The sequence below is a fragment of the Bubalus kerabau genome, chromosome 8 (assembly GCF_029407905.1).
Source record: "Bubalus kerabau isolate K-KA32 ecotype Philippines breed swamp buffalo chromosome 8, PCC_UOA_SB_1v2, whole genome shotgun sequence".
Taxonomy (NCBI): Eukaryota; Metazoa; Chordata; class Mammalia; order Artiodactyla; family Bovidae; genus Bubalus; species Bubalus kerabau.
The window spans coordinates 25162524-25179377 of NC_073631.1; the positions used below are offsets into that span (position 1 = coordinate 25162524).

Below are 16854 nucleotides of genomic sequence, written 5' to 3' on the forward strand. Positions count from 1 at the left end.
ATACCCTGGAGAAGGGAAAGGCTACCCACTATAGTATTCTGGCCTGCTCAGTTCCATGGACTGTATAGTCCACGGGGTCACAAAGAGTCGGACAGGACTGAGGGACTTTCACATGCATACTATAACTAACAATAGAGAGGTCTTACCAGACCCACTCCCTTATAAGCTAACAGGATTAGTCAAAAGGTTCCTGTTAAGAAGAAAAAACATGTCCTCAAGTAAGATACATTGTTGTTATATAATCATTAGTACAGAGCTTAAGGAAAAACCTACCCTTGAGCAACATGAGTTGTTTTGTTGTGTAAACATTAGCTCTGGCCTTAAAGAAACTTAGTCTTAAGGATTGTTGTCATAACAACTCAAAGTTTAGGAAAACTCTTGAGTTTATGTGACTAAGACAAAGCAATGTAGAAAAAGTTTGTCCCTTTCTCCTCCTTGAAAGCCCAGGACCCCTTTCTCCTCCTTGAGGGCCCCAGAATCCTTCCTCCTTGAGGGCCCTGGACTCCTTATCAACCTACCTAAGAATTAACTCTCTCAGTAGTTCACAGTTTTCCAGGTATCCAAAAAGTTTTCATTTTTTCTAAGTAGTCACATTCCTGAGCATAAACTTATTTGCTCTATTTCCTTAATGTTCTTTTAATGGCTATAGGATGTGTTGATGATAGTCCCTATTTCATTCCTGACATTGGGGATTTGTATTCTTTGTTTTTATTGTTGTCTGTCTTGCTAGAAGTTTGTCAATTTTATTGATTACTTTTGAAGACCAACTTTTGGTTAATTGATTTTCTCTATGGTTCCTTTGTTTTTAATTTATTGACTTCTGCTCTTTATTTCCTTCCTTCTACTTTCTATGAGTTCCTTTTGCGCTTTCCTTTTTTAATATGTTCTTCATGTGGGAACCTAGAAGACTGATTTGAGATCTTTCTTTGTTTCTAAAGTAAACATTTAGCTATATATTCTCTTCTCATAGTTGTAGTTGCATCTCACATATTTTGCTATATTTTAGTTTTCCTTCAGCTCTATACTTTTTTAAATTTCCTATGAGTCTTCATCCTTCACTCATGAATCTAAGTTTGTTGTTTAATTTCAACATATTTAGCAATTTTCCTGTTGTCTTTCTGTTACTGATTTCTAGTTAAATGTATAGTCAGGGAACATACTGTATATGATACCAATTTAAACAAAATTTTTTTAATTTTACAGCTCATCTTGATTAATTTTCCATGTGCATTGTGCTCTTGTTGGGTGGAATGTTTTGTATACATGAATTGAATCCTCTCAGTTAATTGTGCCTGTTCAATTCTTCTAGATCCTTGATAATTTTCTGCCTATTAGTTCTATTAGTTGCTAAGAGGAGAATGTTGAAATTTCCAGCTGTAATTGTGGGTCTATTTCTCCTTTTAACTTAATTAGCTTTTTGCTTCATGTATTCTGAGACTCTGTTTTTTGGTGTATATACATTTAGGATCATACATTTTCCTGGTAGATGGATTATTTAAAAAAAAATCATTAGATCTCATCCTTCTTTACTCCAGTAATTTTCTTTGTTTTAATGTTCATATGACTAGATATTTACGTATCCACTACTTTTTGTTTGTTTGATAAATGTTTGCACAATATATCTTCCTCCACGCTTTTAGATGCAACTTAGCTATGTCACTGAATTTGAGATGAGTTTTTATAAATAATATGCAGTCTATTTTTAAAATCTTTCATACCAAACTATCATTTGATTGACATTTAGGGTAATTATTCATATTAGGACTTAAGTCTATCATTATATTGTTTGTTCTCTGATATTCATCTATTTCTCCTTTCCTTCCTTCCTATGGATTACTTGAACATTGTTTTTTTAGTGTTCCATATTATTTATAGGCTGGGTATCATAATATACAAATGCTATTTATCACAGTCTACTAGTATAAATATTTTACCACTTACAGTGACATGAGAGATCTTCACTTCCTCTTAGGTTCCTTTACTTTCCATACTATAAATATCACTATCTAGAGTATTGGATGGCATTACAATTTTTCCTTCAATCAGTTCAGTTCAGTTCAGTTGATCAGTTGTATCTGACTCTTTCTGACCCCAGGGACTGCAGCATGCCAGGCCTCCCTGTTCATCACCAGAGTTTACCCAAACTCATGTCCATTGAGTCAGTGATGCCATCCAACCATCTCATCCTCCGTTATCCCCTTCTTCTCCTGCCCTCAATCTTTCCCAACGTCAGGATCTTTTCAAATGAGTCAACTCTTCACATCAGGTGGCCAAAGTATTGGAGTTTCAGCTTCACCATAAGCCCTTCCAATGAACACCCAGGACTGATATCCTTTAGGATGGACTGGTTGGATCTCCTTGCAGTCCAAGGGACTCTCAAGAGTCTTCTCCAACACCACTCAAATATAATTTATAAAATTCATGAGGAAAAGATAATCCATTTTATCTACTTGCATTTTTGCTCTTTCTGTTGTTCTTTCTTCAGTCCCAACACTTCAAGATTTTCTTTTATTTCACTTCTTTTCTGTTTAAAGGACTTTCTTAGAGAACCTTAATGTATGTATGTTGGTGAAAATTTTCTTTAGTTTTCTTTCTTCTGAGAATCTTTATTTCTCCTTAATTCCTGAGGATATTTTTATTAGATATATAATTCATAGTTGACAGTACTTTTCTCTCAACACTGGAAAAATATTGTGCCACTTGCTTCCGGTCTTCTTTGATACAGATCAGAAACTATTTGAACTGATGTTCCTCCAAAGGTAACATGTTCTGTCTCTCTTGTTGTTTTCAAGAATAAATTATAATGCACCTTGGTATGGATTTCTTTGGTTTTATCCTGTTGAGATTCATTTGACTTCTTAGATCATAGGGTTGTGTCCTTTGCCAAGTTTAGAAAGTTTTCAGTCATTATTTCTCTGAACACTCTTAGTCTATCTCTTCTTCTTGGATTCCAATTATATTAATGTTGGATATTTGTTATTGTTATAGAGGTCCCTGAAGCTCTAATCAATTTTTTTCAGTCTATTTTTATGCCTGTTGTTCAGATTGGGTATATTTGATTGTCTTTAAGTTCACTGATTTTATCCTCTGACATATCCAGTCTAGTATTGGATCAAACCAGCAAGCTTCTTATTTTGTTACTGAACTTTTCAGTTCTATATTTTCCATTTTCTTCTGTTGGTTCTTTTTCTATAACTTTTATTCCTTTCCTAAGATTTCTGTTTTCATTTGTTTCAAGACAATTTATAATTGATGTGGAAATATTTTTATGAACTACTTTAGACTGAATGCTGACAAATTCAATATCTGATTTATCTCTGTTGACATATGTTGATTCTCTTTTTTCATTGTAGTTTTTGTTTTCCATATTATTTTATTATAGTTCTTACTATGATAAGGGATTTTTGTTTGTACCCTATACCTTTGCCCATTGTGTTAACAGGCTCTAGTTCTAATTTAAATCTTCTCTTTTAGCAATCAGCCATTCCATTTAGCATGCAGATTCTAGCCTCGTTTGGTGGGCTGTTGTTCCAATGACAGCTTGATTTTATGGGGTTTTTATTTTAGCCTTTTGGTTTTATTTTGGTCTTTATGGCTTATCTTATGCCACTAGGGCTCTCACTGCTTCTTGTTGGTATTGGCTGAGGGAATGTATAGGTAGGGATTTAACCAAAGCAGACTGCCTGGCCTCACTCAGTAGTAGAGGAACTCAGGCCCACAGGTTCCTTCTTGTGTCCCTCTACCCCAAAGGAAACAAAATTCCTAACGGATACTTGTCCCCTATCCTAGCATAATTATACTGTAATAAAAGAAATGCTACTAGCAATGTACTGCAAGTGATTTTGCTGTTGAACCCTAGACAAATGTAAAATAAGCTTGTATCCCAGATTTTGTATCCCAGCTTCCTCATATGAAATTTTAACATTAATCACTCAGTTGTGTCCAAATTCTTTGCCATATCATATTCTGTAGCCTGCCAAGCTCCTTTGTCCATGGGATTCTCCAGGCAAGAATACTGGAGTGGTTTTCCATTTCCTTCTCCAAGGGATCTTCCCGACCCAGGTAATGAACCCGAATCTCCCACATTGCAGACAGATTCTTTACCACCTGAGCCATGAGGGAAGCTCCCTTAACATAATGAAAGGAGGCAGCCATTCAGGACATAATAATATGTACGTATTGAGATGGTTATTTATAAATGCTATGTAACAGAAGATTGACAGCGTGTTCACAGAAAGCTTGGTAGAATTTTATAGGTAACTTAGACACTTAGAACTCTTGCCTTGAACTTTCTAGGATATAAAAATCTCAAGTCTGGTATGCTCAATCTGAACTTAGAACAATAACAGAAAAATTCTGATGGGCCTCCAGTATTGGTTGTCAAAATGTTCCATGTAAGAAGAAAATTGACATGAAGATCAAGGTCACTTGACCCTGTCTCCAGTAAAGTGCTTCAATATTGGTGAAGTGGATTGAGGGTTGAATAGAAACATTTTTAGGTGTATTAGATAAGAAAGTACAGTGTATAGTACTGCTTAGACCTGATAATAATCCTCTTAATAGTGTAAACTTAATGTACAGGGAAATGGAGATGCTATAGTAGCAGGGAAAATTAATCTTTGTTTAAATTTTGGAATGTATGATAAAAAATATATATGTCTTGATGGCATCTATATTACTTGAGTAGATAATTGGTATAGACATGATAATTGAATGAAAATTCCTCCTAACCAGATCCAAATGAAAAGATCAGTTCAGTTCAGTTGCTCAGTCATGTCCAACTCTTTGCGACCCCATGGACTGCAGCACGCCAGGCCTCCCTGTCCATCACCATCTCCCAGAGTTTACTCAAACTCATGTCTGTTGAGTTGGTGATGCCATACAGCCATCTCATCCTCTGCAGTCCCCTTCTTCTCTTACCTTCAATCTTTCCCAGCATCAGGGTCTTTTCAAATCAGTCAGTTCTTCATATCAGGTGGCCAAAGTATTGGAATTTCAACTTCAACATCAGTCCTTCCAATGAACACTCAGGACTGATTTCCTTTAGAGTGGACTGGTTGGATTTCCTTGCAGTCTAAGGGACTCTCAAGTGTCTTGTCCAACACCACAGTTCAAAACATGAACTTTTCGATGCTCAGCTTTCTTTATATTCCAACTCTTACATCCATACATGACCACTGGAAAAACCATAGCCTTGACTAGACAAATCTTTGTTGGCAAAGTAATGTCTCTGCTTTTTAATATACTATCTAGGTTGGTCATAACTTTCCTTCCAAGGAGTAAGCGTCTTTTTGTTTCATGGCTGCAATCACCAACCGCAGTGATTTTGGAGCCCCCCAAAAATAAAGTCTGCCACTATTTACATTGTTTCTCCATCTATTTGCCATGAAGTGATGGGACCAGATGCCACAATCTTAGTTTTCTGAATGTTGAGCTTTAAGCCAGATTTTTCACTCTCCTCTTTCACTTTCATCAAGAGACTCTTTAGTTCCTCTTCACTCTCTGCCATAAGGGTGGTGGCATCTGCATATCTGAGGTTATTGATGTTTCTCCCGACAATCTTGATTCCAGCTTGTGCTTCTTCCAGTCTGGCGTTTCTCATGATGTACTCTGCATAGAAGTTAAATAAGCAGGGTGACAATATACAGCCTTGACGTACTCCTTATCCTATTTGGAACCAGTCTGTTGTTCCATGTCCAGTTCTAACTGTTGCTTCCTGACCTGCATACAGATTTCTTTAGAGGCAGGTCAGGTGGTCTGGTATTCCTCTCTTTCAGAATTTTCCACAGTTTATTGTGATCCACACAGTCAAAGGCTTTGGCATAGTCAATAAAGCCGAAATAGATGTTTTTCTGGAACTCTCTTGCTTTTTTGATGATCCAACAGATGTTGGCAATTTGATCTCTGGTCCTCTGCCTTTTCTAAAACCAGCTTGAAAATCTGGAAGTTCACAGTTCACATATTGTTGAAGCCTGGCTTGGAGAATTTTGAGCATTACTTTACTAGTGTGTGAGATGAGTGCAATTGTGCAGTAGTTTGAGCATTCTTTGGCATTGCCTTTCTTTGGGATTGGAATAAAAACTGAACTTTTTGAGTCCTGTGGCCACTGCTGAGTTTTCCAAATTTGCTGGCATATTGAGTGCAGCATTTCCAAATCATCATCGTTTAGGATTTGAAATAGCTCAACTGGAATTCCATCACCTCCATTAGCTTTATTCGTAGTAATGCTTTCTAAGGTCCACTTGACTTCACATTCCAGGATGTCTGGCTCTAGATGAGTGATCACACCACCGTGATTATCTGAGTCATGAAGATCTTTTTTGTACAGTTCTTCTGTGTATTCTTACCACCTCTTCTTAATATCTTCTGCTTCTGTTAGGTCCATACCATTTCTGTCCTTTATCGAGCCCATCTTTGCATGAAATGTTCCCTTGGTATCTAATTTTCTTGAAGAGATCTCTAGTCTTTCCCATTCTATTGGTTTCCTCTATTTCTTTGCACTGATCACTGAGGAAGGTTTTCTTATCACTCATTGCTATTCTTTGGAACTCTGCATTCAAATGGGAATATCTTACCTTTTTTCCTTTGCTTTTGGCTTCTCTTCTTTTCACAGCTATTTGTAAGGCCTCCTCAGACAGCCATTTTGCTTTTTGCATTTCTTTTTCTTGGGGATGATCTTGTTCCCTGACTCCTGTAAAATGTCATGAACCTCCATCCATAGATCATCAGGCACTCTATCTATCAGATCTAGTCCCTTAAATCTATTTCTCATTTTCACTGTATAATTGTTAAGGATTTGATTTAGTTCAAACCTCAATGGTCAAGTAGTTTCCCCTACTTTCTTCAACTTAAGTCTGAATCTGGCAATTAGGAGTTCATAATCTGAGCTACAGTTAGCTCCCAGTCTTGTTTTTGCTGACTGTGTAGAGCTTCTCCATCTTTGGCTGCAAAGAATATAATCAATCTGATTTTGGTGTTGGCCATCTGGTGATGTCCATTTGTAGAGTCTTCTCTTGTTTTGTTGGAAGAGGGTGTTTGCTATGACCAATGCATTCTTTTGGCAGAACTCTATTAGCTTTTGCACTGGTTCATTCTGTACTCCAAGGGCAAATTTGCCTGTTACTCCATATGTTTCTTGACTTCTTTCTTTTGCATTCCAGTCCCCTACAATGAAAAGGACATCTTTTGGTGGTGTTAGTTATACAAGGTCTTGTAGGTCTTCATAGAACCCTTCAACTTCAGCTTCTTCAGCATTACTGGTTGAGGCATAGACTTGGATTAACATGATATTAAATTGTTTGCCTTGAAAACAAACAGAGATCATTCTGTCATTTTTGAGATTGCATCCAAGTACTGCATTTCAGACTCTTTTGTTGACTGTAATGGCTACCCCATTTCTTCTAAGGGATTTTTGCCCACATAGTAGATATAATGGTCATCTGAGTTAAATTCACCCATTCCAGTCCATTTTAGTTCGCTGATTCCTAAAATTTCTGTTCAGTCTTGCCACCTCCTGTTTGACCACTTCCAATTTACCTTGATTCACGGACCTAACATTCCACGTTCCTATGCAGTATTGCTCTTTACAGCATCGAACCTTGCTTCTATCACCAGTCCCATCCAGAACTGGATGTTGTTTATGCTTTGGCTCCATCCCTTCAGTATTTTTGGAGTTATTTCTCCACTGATCTCCAGTATGTACTGGGCACCTACCGGCCTGGGGAGTTCATCTTTCAGTGTCCTATCTTTTTGCCTTTTCATACTGTTCATGGGTATGAACAGTATGAAAGGGTATTCAGCTCTTCCAAGATCCTCATTGAAAGAGCTGAATTATAGGCTCTATTCCTTGCAATGATAAAAGAATTGGAAACAAACAAAAGTTCTACTATTTGGGTATGCTGACTCTTGGGATTGTAATTTTTTCTGTAAAATGGACAAAATGGGTCATGAAGAGGACCTTTATAAAGGATACTACACTTTGAAAAGCTCTACAGAAATTCTGAGATAAAATCAAAGTACGATATACTGATGTTTAACCAAAACAACCCTGTTCCAGGGTTGGGAGATAATTGGAATCATGAAGTTGACACACTAGTTTGATCTCTTGAAGTGGCAGCTTAGAAGTCCACAACATGAAGAAACATAAAGGAACTCAAAGCATGTAACAATATGCCAAATGGTGATATATACTGGTTGCTGCTGCTGCTGCTAAGTCGCTTCAGTCGTGTCTGACTGTAGCGAGCCCATGGACTGCAGCCTACCAGGCTCCTCTGTCCATGGGATTTCCTAGGCAAAAGTACTGGTAGTTTCCCCACAAAGTCAAATGTTGAACAACCAGAAAAGGCAAAGTCTATAATTCATCCTTGCCAGCACATAGTTTGCAAGTAGATTACTTTTGCTTTTTATCTATATCTAGGAACTTCCCAGGAGGCACAATGGTAAAGAATCCACCTGCCAGTGCAGGAGATGCAAGAGACATGGGTTTGATCCCTGGGTCAGGAAGATCCCTTGGAGAAGGAGATGGCAACTCACTCCAGTATTCCCACCTGGAAAATCCCACGGACAGAGGAACCTGGAAGACTACAGTCTGTGGGGTCACAGAGAGTTGGACATGACTGAACGCCTGAACACACACACACACACACACACACTGGGTAGGGAAGAGGGCTTAAATGGACACTGACAGGACTTGATTCATATTCCAGGTTGGAATTTCCATATGTATGAACTGAAGTCAATGCTTTAATACTATTAAAAGACTGGGAAACAATGGAGTCAAAGCTAATACTATAAAAAGACTAGGAAAAATAATATTTTACCAGTTTGACTCTCACAATTACATTTTATTAGATCAAGGCATTCAATTCTCTATCCACCTCGTGCAACAGTGGGTATAGAAGTGCATCACTCTCAATGAATTCTTCTTATTCCTTATCATCCTCAAGGTGGTAGGTTAATAACACCTGACATAGTCAACTAAAATATTTGTTTAAAATGATAGATGGTGACAAAAGATTAAAGGCTAATCTATGAACTTCCAGTCTTATTTTTGCAATTTAATGCCAAGAGGTCTAATTATGGGTCTTAATTAGCTAAGTCGTTATGCATTTGTGGTGAAATTGGGGAAGAAGGTATGAGGGCTGATGATATAGGAACTTATGTACAAGTTTTCTCTTGCATTTAAGCTCAATTTTTTTCAATGCCAATCTCAGTAGTTCCTAGGCTAGAAATAAGAAAGTACATCTACTGATTTGAAACTAACTAAAAAAATTTTGAAGGATTGAAGGGATGGATTATATCTTCTCTATACCTTACCAAGTTTGGGTTGATGGTCGTAATTGTTTCATTGCCGAATGAATGTGATAGTCCTATTTCTGAGTATTTGTTCCATATGACCCTCCATAGGTAGGAATGGGATAAAAGAGGTGCTTCATCTTGCTGCTAGCAATATGAATGATCAGTGTCAGAACCTATCTCAGCAGGAAAGGTTTAGATGAAAATTAATGATAAATGAAAGAAAGGGGAGATTGTAACTGAGGGAGAAGGAGTCAGTGAATGCATGTGAAAAAAGGAAAATGTTAATATATATAATTTTGGTGCCTTGAGAGAAGCTTGGAGAAAAAGAATAGCTCCCTTAGCTTTGACTCATATGCACTTGGAGGGAAGCACTCTGTTGAAACCTCTTCCTGGTATAAAGAACTAAGTGGTGAGATGGATGATAGCAATTCTAACACATATTCAAGAGTTGTCTACGTTGTCAAAATGAATAAAATGATATGAACTCTGACTATGACCATAGTGAAATGAAAGTGAAAGTCACTCAGTCGTGTCCAACTCTTTTCGAACCTGTGGACTATACAGTCCATGGAATTCTCCAGGCCAGAATACTGGAATGTGTAGCTTTTCCCTTCTCCAGAGGATCTTCCCAACCCAGGAATCGAACTGAGGTCCAGCAATATTAATACGGTTATGTGTTTTGATTCTCATTTTCTGGGATGTGTCTACTACCAAGAACCCATGACCTGAAGCAATTTACAGGGAAGATTTACTAAGTGCAATCTGGAGAACACAAATTCTTAATAATCATAATAATCTGAATAAACACTGTGTGACCATTAATTATGATGGCAAAAGCTTACAAAGGTGCTGAGAATTGTTCATATAAGTTTATCTGCTGCATGTCCCAACTATCATAATATTACTTATAAAAATAGCTAATACCATTTTTATGGATAGAAATATTATAAGAGCTGATAAAACATACAGTAAAACTGATATTGATGCAAATGAAAAACAAAAATAAGTAACCTGATTATAAGATTAATAAAGGACCAGAATAGATATCTCTCCAAAAAAGATATACAAATGGCCATTAAGTATATGAAAAGATGCTAAAATCTCAATCATTAGAGAAGTGCACATCAAAACCACAATGAGATATCACTTCCCACCCAGTAGGAAGACCATTACAACCAACAATCAACACCAAAAAGAAATGTTCATGAAGATGTGGATAAACTGGAATGGTGGCACACTATTTGCAGGAATGCAAAATGTTGCAGTTACTGTGAAAAAATTGTATGAAGGTATTAAAAATAGAACTACCACATGATCCTGCAATTCTACTTCATATATATACATACATATATGTATATATTCACATATATATTCACATACATATGTATATATTCACATATATATATACACACACAAAAGAGTTGAAAGAAGAATATCAAAGAGATATCTGCATACTCACGTTCATTGCAGAATTATTCACAATAGCCAACAGCTAGAGGAAGCCCAAATATCCATGGACAGATGAATGAATGAAGAAAATGTGGCATATATGCCTACCATGCAATATTATTCAGCCTTGAAGAATATGGAACTACTGTCACATGCTACAGTATCACTGAAATTTGAAGAAATTATGCTGAGTTAAATAAGCCAATAACCAAAGGACAATACCAAATACCACATGATTCCACTATATGAGATATCTAGAGCAGTCAAAACCATGAAAACACATAGTAGAATGATGGTTTCTGGGGATGGGGATGGGGATGGGCAGTGAAGAGGAAATGGGTATAAAATTTTAGTTTTGTGAGATGAAAGAGTTCTGCTGCTGCTGCTGCTGCTGAGTCGCTTCAGTTGTGTCCGACTCTGTGTGACCCCAGACACGACAGCCCACCAGGCTCCCCCGTCCCTGGGATTCTCCAGTCAAGAACACTGGAGTGGGTTGCCATTGCCTTCTCCAATGCATGAAAGTGGAAAGTGAAAGTGAAGTTGCTCAGTCGTGTCCGATACTTAGTGGACCCATGGACTGCAGCCTACCAGGCTTCTCTGTCTATGGGATTTTCCAGGCAAGAGTACTGGAGTGGGTTGCCATTTCCTTCTCCAGGGGATCTTCCTGACCCAGGGATCGAACCCAGGTCTCCTGCATTGCAGGCAGACGCTTTACCCTCTGAGCCACCAGGGAAGCCATAATTCTCATGAATTAGCTGTCAACTGGCATCTGGGAAAGGGCGTCATCTTAGGTTTCGTTTTTTAGTCTCCAAAGTGAGGCATTGATAATACCATTGACTTTAATGTCTTTTTTTTTTTTTTTTTTTAAGGTCCTAGGAAAGGTTTTTCAAATGAAATCTTACAAGGAAACTTAAAATGCAAAACAGGTGAGTCAATCTTCCCTGATCATAATGGGAAGGCCTAGAGGAACCCTACTTACTTCTATTATCCACATTCGCCAACCCTTGTTTCCATTGAATCCCCACCCAAAGGGACTCCTTGAAATTACCAGAAATCCACTTAGCTCAATTTGAAAACCTGCGGATTCAACTATTTTCAATTTCATTTATTGACTTAAAATCTCAGGTACAAAACCCTAATTTACATGTAAATGTTTAATATAAAATCAGCCTAATATTTTAGCAAATTTCTAATTATTTAAGGAAATTAAACAAGATGTCACTTATAATTTGTCCCTGCAAGATTCCAGGACAAAATAACATGAAAATACAGCAATGTGGTATTTTATATTTCTGTAGCAAGGGATTCAGAGTTTGAGTTACATTGTCCTGCTGCTGCTGCTGCTAAGTCACTTCAGTCGTGTCCGACTCTGTGTGACCCCATAGACGGCAGCCCACCTAGAACCTCATAAATTAGATTCCATTTTTTTGTGAGACAGCCAGGAGAAAGTGTGAGATTCCTAAACAGCATTTAATTCAAGTCAAAACAAGACTAGATACTCAAAAGAAGTATGTACTCTTATTAAATTCAGAACTCATGTTAAGAACCCAAGTTTCATCAAAGCATAGAAATTTTAAATAATTGTTTGAAGGACGTTGGTACTTATTTGTGTCATTGGCAATTTAGCAACATGGAGTGAAAAAGAAGCACTTAGCCCAAGGAAAGTAAAACAAATGTATAGGTAAAATAAGGCACAGGCATGCATTGGGTGACCATGTCATGAGTATTCTGATGTTCAGTTTTCATTTCCTTCATTAGACCCAGGTGGTATAGTTTAGGAGCCTGGCAGGCTACAGTCCTTAGGGTTGCAAAGAGTTGGACACGACGGAAGCGACTTAGCACAGAACAACATAGCACAGGAAAAAGGCAAAAACAAGATACTCACAAACTAACAGACTTCCAGTGATGAAAATGTGACTGTTAATTGCAAAGTTTTATTTCCAGATGTTTAGATAGCTGAGTGCTTTTCAAACAGCACAAAAAGCTTGACAGAATAGGTCCAAAAAGTAAAGTAAGATAAAAGATTAAAAATAAGAACAACAAAAAACTACTGAAGTTTGAGATATATGAACCCACCATAAAGGAGTGGATATTCAAAACATCTTGGTGAGAGGAACATCTGGACGATATATAGAAGATGCTCTAGAAAACAGAACAACCAGTTTAAGCTCACTTTATGAAAGATAAAGCTCATCCTAATTTATTTACCTTGAATAGTAAGGAATATAATATACTTCTTTTTCTAGGCCATGAGTTGTGAACATCAAGAATTCAACCAGAAGAAAATCAATATGTTGGTTACTTGTTTAAATAAGAAAAATGATTCTCAGCAAAATTAACATGTTTCTTTTTTTAAAAAAGTGCTCCTATAGTTCATCATTTTTTCAAGAAAAAACAATTCCTCCAATGCAGAATGCTATTATATCTTTATTTAAGGACAGTTGCAAATTTTTGTGGATATATATGTCCTATAAAATCAGATTCTACATATGTATCCATATTCTTCAACAAAGACCATTGAAAAGCTTAATTTCTTCTGGAGTAAATTTGTGAGCTTATTAAAATGAGTGGCTTTTGGAGCAGTGTGAAAAGTGAAAATTTTAGTCACTCAGTCCTGTCTGACTCTCTGGAACCCCATGACTGTAGCCCACCAGGCTCCTCTGTCCATGGAATTCTCCAGACAAAAATACTGAAATGGGTTGCCATTCGTTTCTCCAGGGGATCTTCCCAACCCAGGGATTGAACCCAGGTCTTGTGCATTGCAGGCAGATTCTTTTCCATCTGAGCTACCAGGGATTCCCTGGAGCAGTGTAACATGGTAGTTTTCATCAGTTGAACTCTAAACACTGTTGATCATATATCAACATTTGCAAAACAGTTAAAATACGTACACCTAGTACATGGGTATTAATTTTGGTAATAAATAATAACCTGTACTTTTGTTCTAGCATTCAAACTACATTATAAAATATATGTAAAATATTTTTAATATATATTTTAAAGGACTAAATGGCTTCTATGTTATGTGCTATATATTGTGGTATGCCATTAGTTTAGTTGTTGTTCTGCTACAACAATTAAAACTAAAAAAAGGATAACATAAATAAAACTAATTTTAGAGTACTCTGGATTAGCAAACCTAAGTGAAACCAAATTCCCAAAATGAAATGAAAGCCCTCCTGCAGAGCTCCGGATCTCTAGTTGTCTCCTTTTTTGGGAGTATTTACCAAATATGAGCTGAGATTAGTTTAGTTTAGGAAGAGGGTCCCTGAGGAGGGAAAGGGAAACCAGCAGAGCTTTAACCAATTGTACATTCTTAAATTACGGATTGTTATTTGAGGATTCTCAAATGCGTGGCTACCTTTCATCCTGGGATATTTGCTGACTTCTATGGTTGTGTGGAAGGCTGGGTTAGAAGTATTCTAAAGCAGAGTGAAATATTTTGTAGCTTTGTGGTACTTAAGAGAAAGTTTTCCTAGAGGGACTGCTTCAAATTCATAGTCATCTTTGTCTTTATATAATACATCATATTTTGAACCTCAATAAAGTAGAAGTTTATAACGCTTATCTCAAAACCTAATAATGGTAGAAATTAATCCCTCCCAGTGTCTCAGAACCAAAGAAGAGATCTGCCAGGCTCTCAATCAAAACCCACATGAAAGATTGACTAAAGCTCAAACTCATCCAGACATACTCTTTCTTTTTCTTTCAGCACTAGGTAATTTCTCCACTCCTTTCTCTCTTGCATGGTTTCTGAAGAGAGATGTATGACGTTAATTTTTAACTTATGTCTGTATAAATCAAAATTTTTTGTTTGACTTTGGTTTCTGCAATTTGAACATGATATGTCTAGGTGTGAATTATTTGGTTTTTATCTTGTTTGATAAAATATAAGCTTCTTCTTGTCTGGAGAATCCCATGGACAGAGGAGTCCGGTGGGCTACAGTCCATGGGGTCACAAAGAATCGAACATGACTGAGTGTCTAATACTAACATTTTCAAGCTCACGATAGATTTTCTGGCTCCACATCACCCTTTGAGGAACTGCCTCATTTTGTACTGTTTTGTGTAAAAATAAGGACTATTATTTTAGACAAAAAAAGAAAAAGATAAGCTTCTTTAAGCTTCTTGGATCTGTCGTTTGGTGTCTGTGATTAAGTTTGAAAGATTTTTAGCTCCTATTATTTCAAATATTTTATCTGTTTTTTCTCTTTCTGTTATGCTTATTATGCTTGTGTTACTCTATTGTAGTTTTCTCATGGTTTTTGGATCTTCTATTTTGTTGTTGTTTTTGTTGTTCTTTTTGCCTCTTTGCTTTTCAGTTAAACAAGTTTTATTGACATATCTTCAAGCTTACTGATGCATCCCTCTGCTGTGTTCAGTCTACAAATCAAGCCAAAAGCATTCTTCATTTCTGTTAAAGTGATTTTGATTTCTAGCATTCCATTTTGATTCTTTCTTAGTGTATCTATTTCTCTGTTTCCGTTACCCATTTGGTTTTGCACATTGTCAATTATTTTTTCCACTAGAACCTTTCACATATTAATCCTAGCTGTTTTAAATTCCCAGCCTGATAAGTCCAAAATCTCTGACACGTCTGCATCAGGTTCTAATGCTTGCTTTGTCTCTCTAGAATGGGTTTTCTCTAACTTTAAGCATGCCTTGCAATTTTCTTGTTTAAAGCCAGACAAGGTTTATCAGGTAATAGGAACTGAGATAAATTGGCATTTATTATGAGGTTTTATGTTTATCTTCTAATGTTCTTGTTGTTACCTTTGGGCTACCATAGACATTCTTTCTTAGAGTTGAGGTCTTTCACCTCTATTAGTTATAATCTACTGGTGTTTTATTAAGCTATGTTGAAGTGTTGGAAGTTATTGGGGAGGTGAAGCATTCTATGTTTTGCTTAAATCTCAGGTTTTATTTTATTTTTCAGAGAGTCTTTAATTTTTGGTGTGTGACTTTTTGGAGAGTCTCTTAGACTTTTATTTTCCTCCTCTTATGTAGACAGGGAGGCTAGTTTGGCTGGAGTTGTCTAACAGTCCTTGTCTTAGGCTAGATAAGGCTCTGCCAAGGTAGCTTACCCTGAGAATACAACTACAATATGAAGACCTGAATACTGAGATGAACGCTCTAGTTGTATTTCTGAAATGGTCACTATCATCTTTCTTGCCATTCCAGAGCACAAGGAGGCTTTTCTCTGATCTTTATCATGAGACTCTGGAGAGGATCCTGAAGGTTAAACTCATAAAAATGTGAACAATCCTTCTAAGACGGTATCCGTTAAAAATATATTAATTTTTTCTTACTTAATAATGATTATAGAGTGAAACTGTCCATTATAGAACTGAAACCAACATGTTTGGAATAAAATATTAAAATCCTCTGTTGGCACCCACCAACTGCCATCTTCTCACAAGTACTACTTTGATGCACCTTAGATTTCGAAGAAGGCCATCATGTATTCTGCAAACATGTTTTTCTCTTTCTAACATTTATACCACTTCTATTAGACACATCTTACATTCAGCTTTAGATCCTCTTTTGCTCACGTATCTGTAGTTTTGCCGATGCTCCCACTGGCCTTAGACTTCAGGGCTTCACTCTTAATACTGAAGGTATATACACACTATTGATTCTCATGTATTTAAAGATAAAAATTTGCATGTGTCAACTCTCTACGGGAGATCAAAATGTCATGGAAGTCATTGGATAAATCTTATAACTTCATTTTCCTCCCAGAACAGACTTTTTAAAGATAGTTCTACGAGACAGAACAACCAACTATCTTGACACCAAGCAAAGGCCAGCTCAGAAATGCAACCTTGTATTGTCATTTTTTTCCTTCCTAACTCATGCCTGCTTCCTAGTAATTGTACTCCATAAAAAAATAGCAGTATAAGAACTTTTGCATTGAGGTTTTCTTCTTAACGTAGATAAGACCAATTTCCCTCTTTTCTTACTGTATTACATTGGCCAGGACCTCCAAAAACATGTTTAAAGATTCTGGATTCTGGAGCTTACATTCTTTGGGGGGATGAGAATTTAAGAAATCTTGGCAGGGAACGAGAATATTTTGCTGTGGAAGTGTTGTGAATTTTGGATGAC

The 16854-nt window shown here is 36.8% G+C and overlaps 1 long non-coding RNA gene across 2 annotated transcripts in view; it reads left to right on the forward strand.

Annotated features, from left to right (window-relative positions):
- The first annotated feature begins 401 nt into the window (after window positions 1-401).
- LOC129658508 (uncharacterized) overlaps window positions 402-16854 on the forward strand; it is a 55457-nt gene continuing 39004 nt past the window's right edge. For both annotated transcript variants that reach the window (XR_008717376.1, XR_008717377.1), the window contains exons 1-2: window positions 402-556; window positions 11616-11672. This is a non-coding gene — a long non-coding RNA (uncharacterized LOC129658508). The remainder of the gene's footprint in view (window positions 557-11615; window positions 11673-16854) is intronic.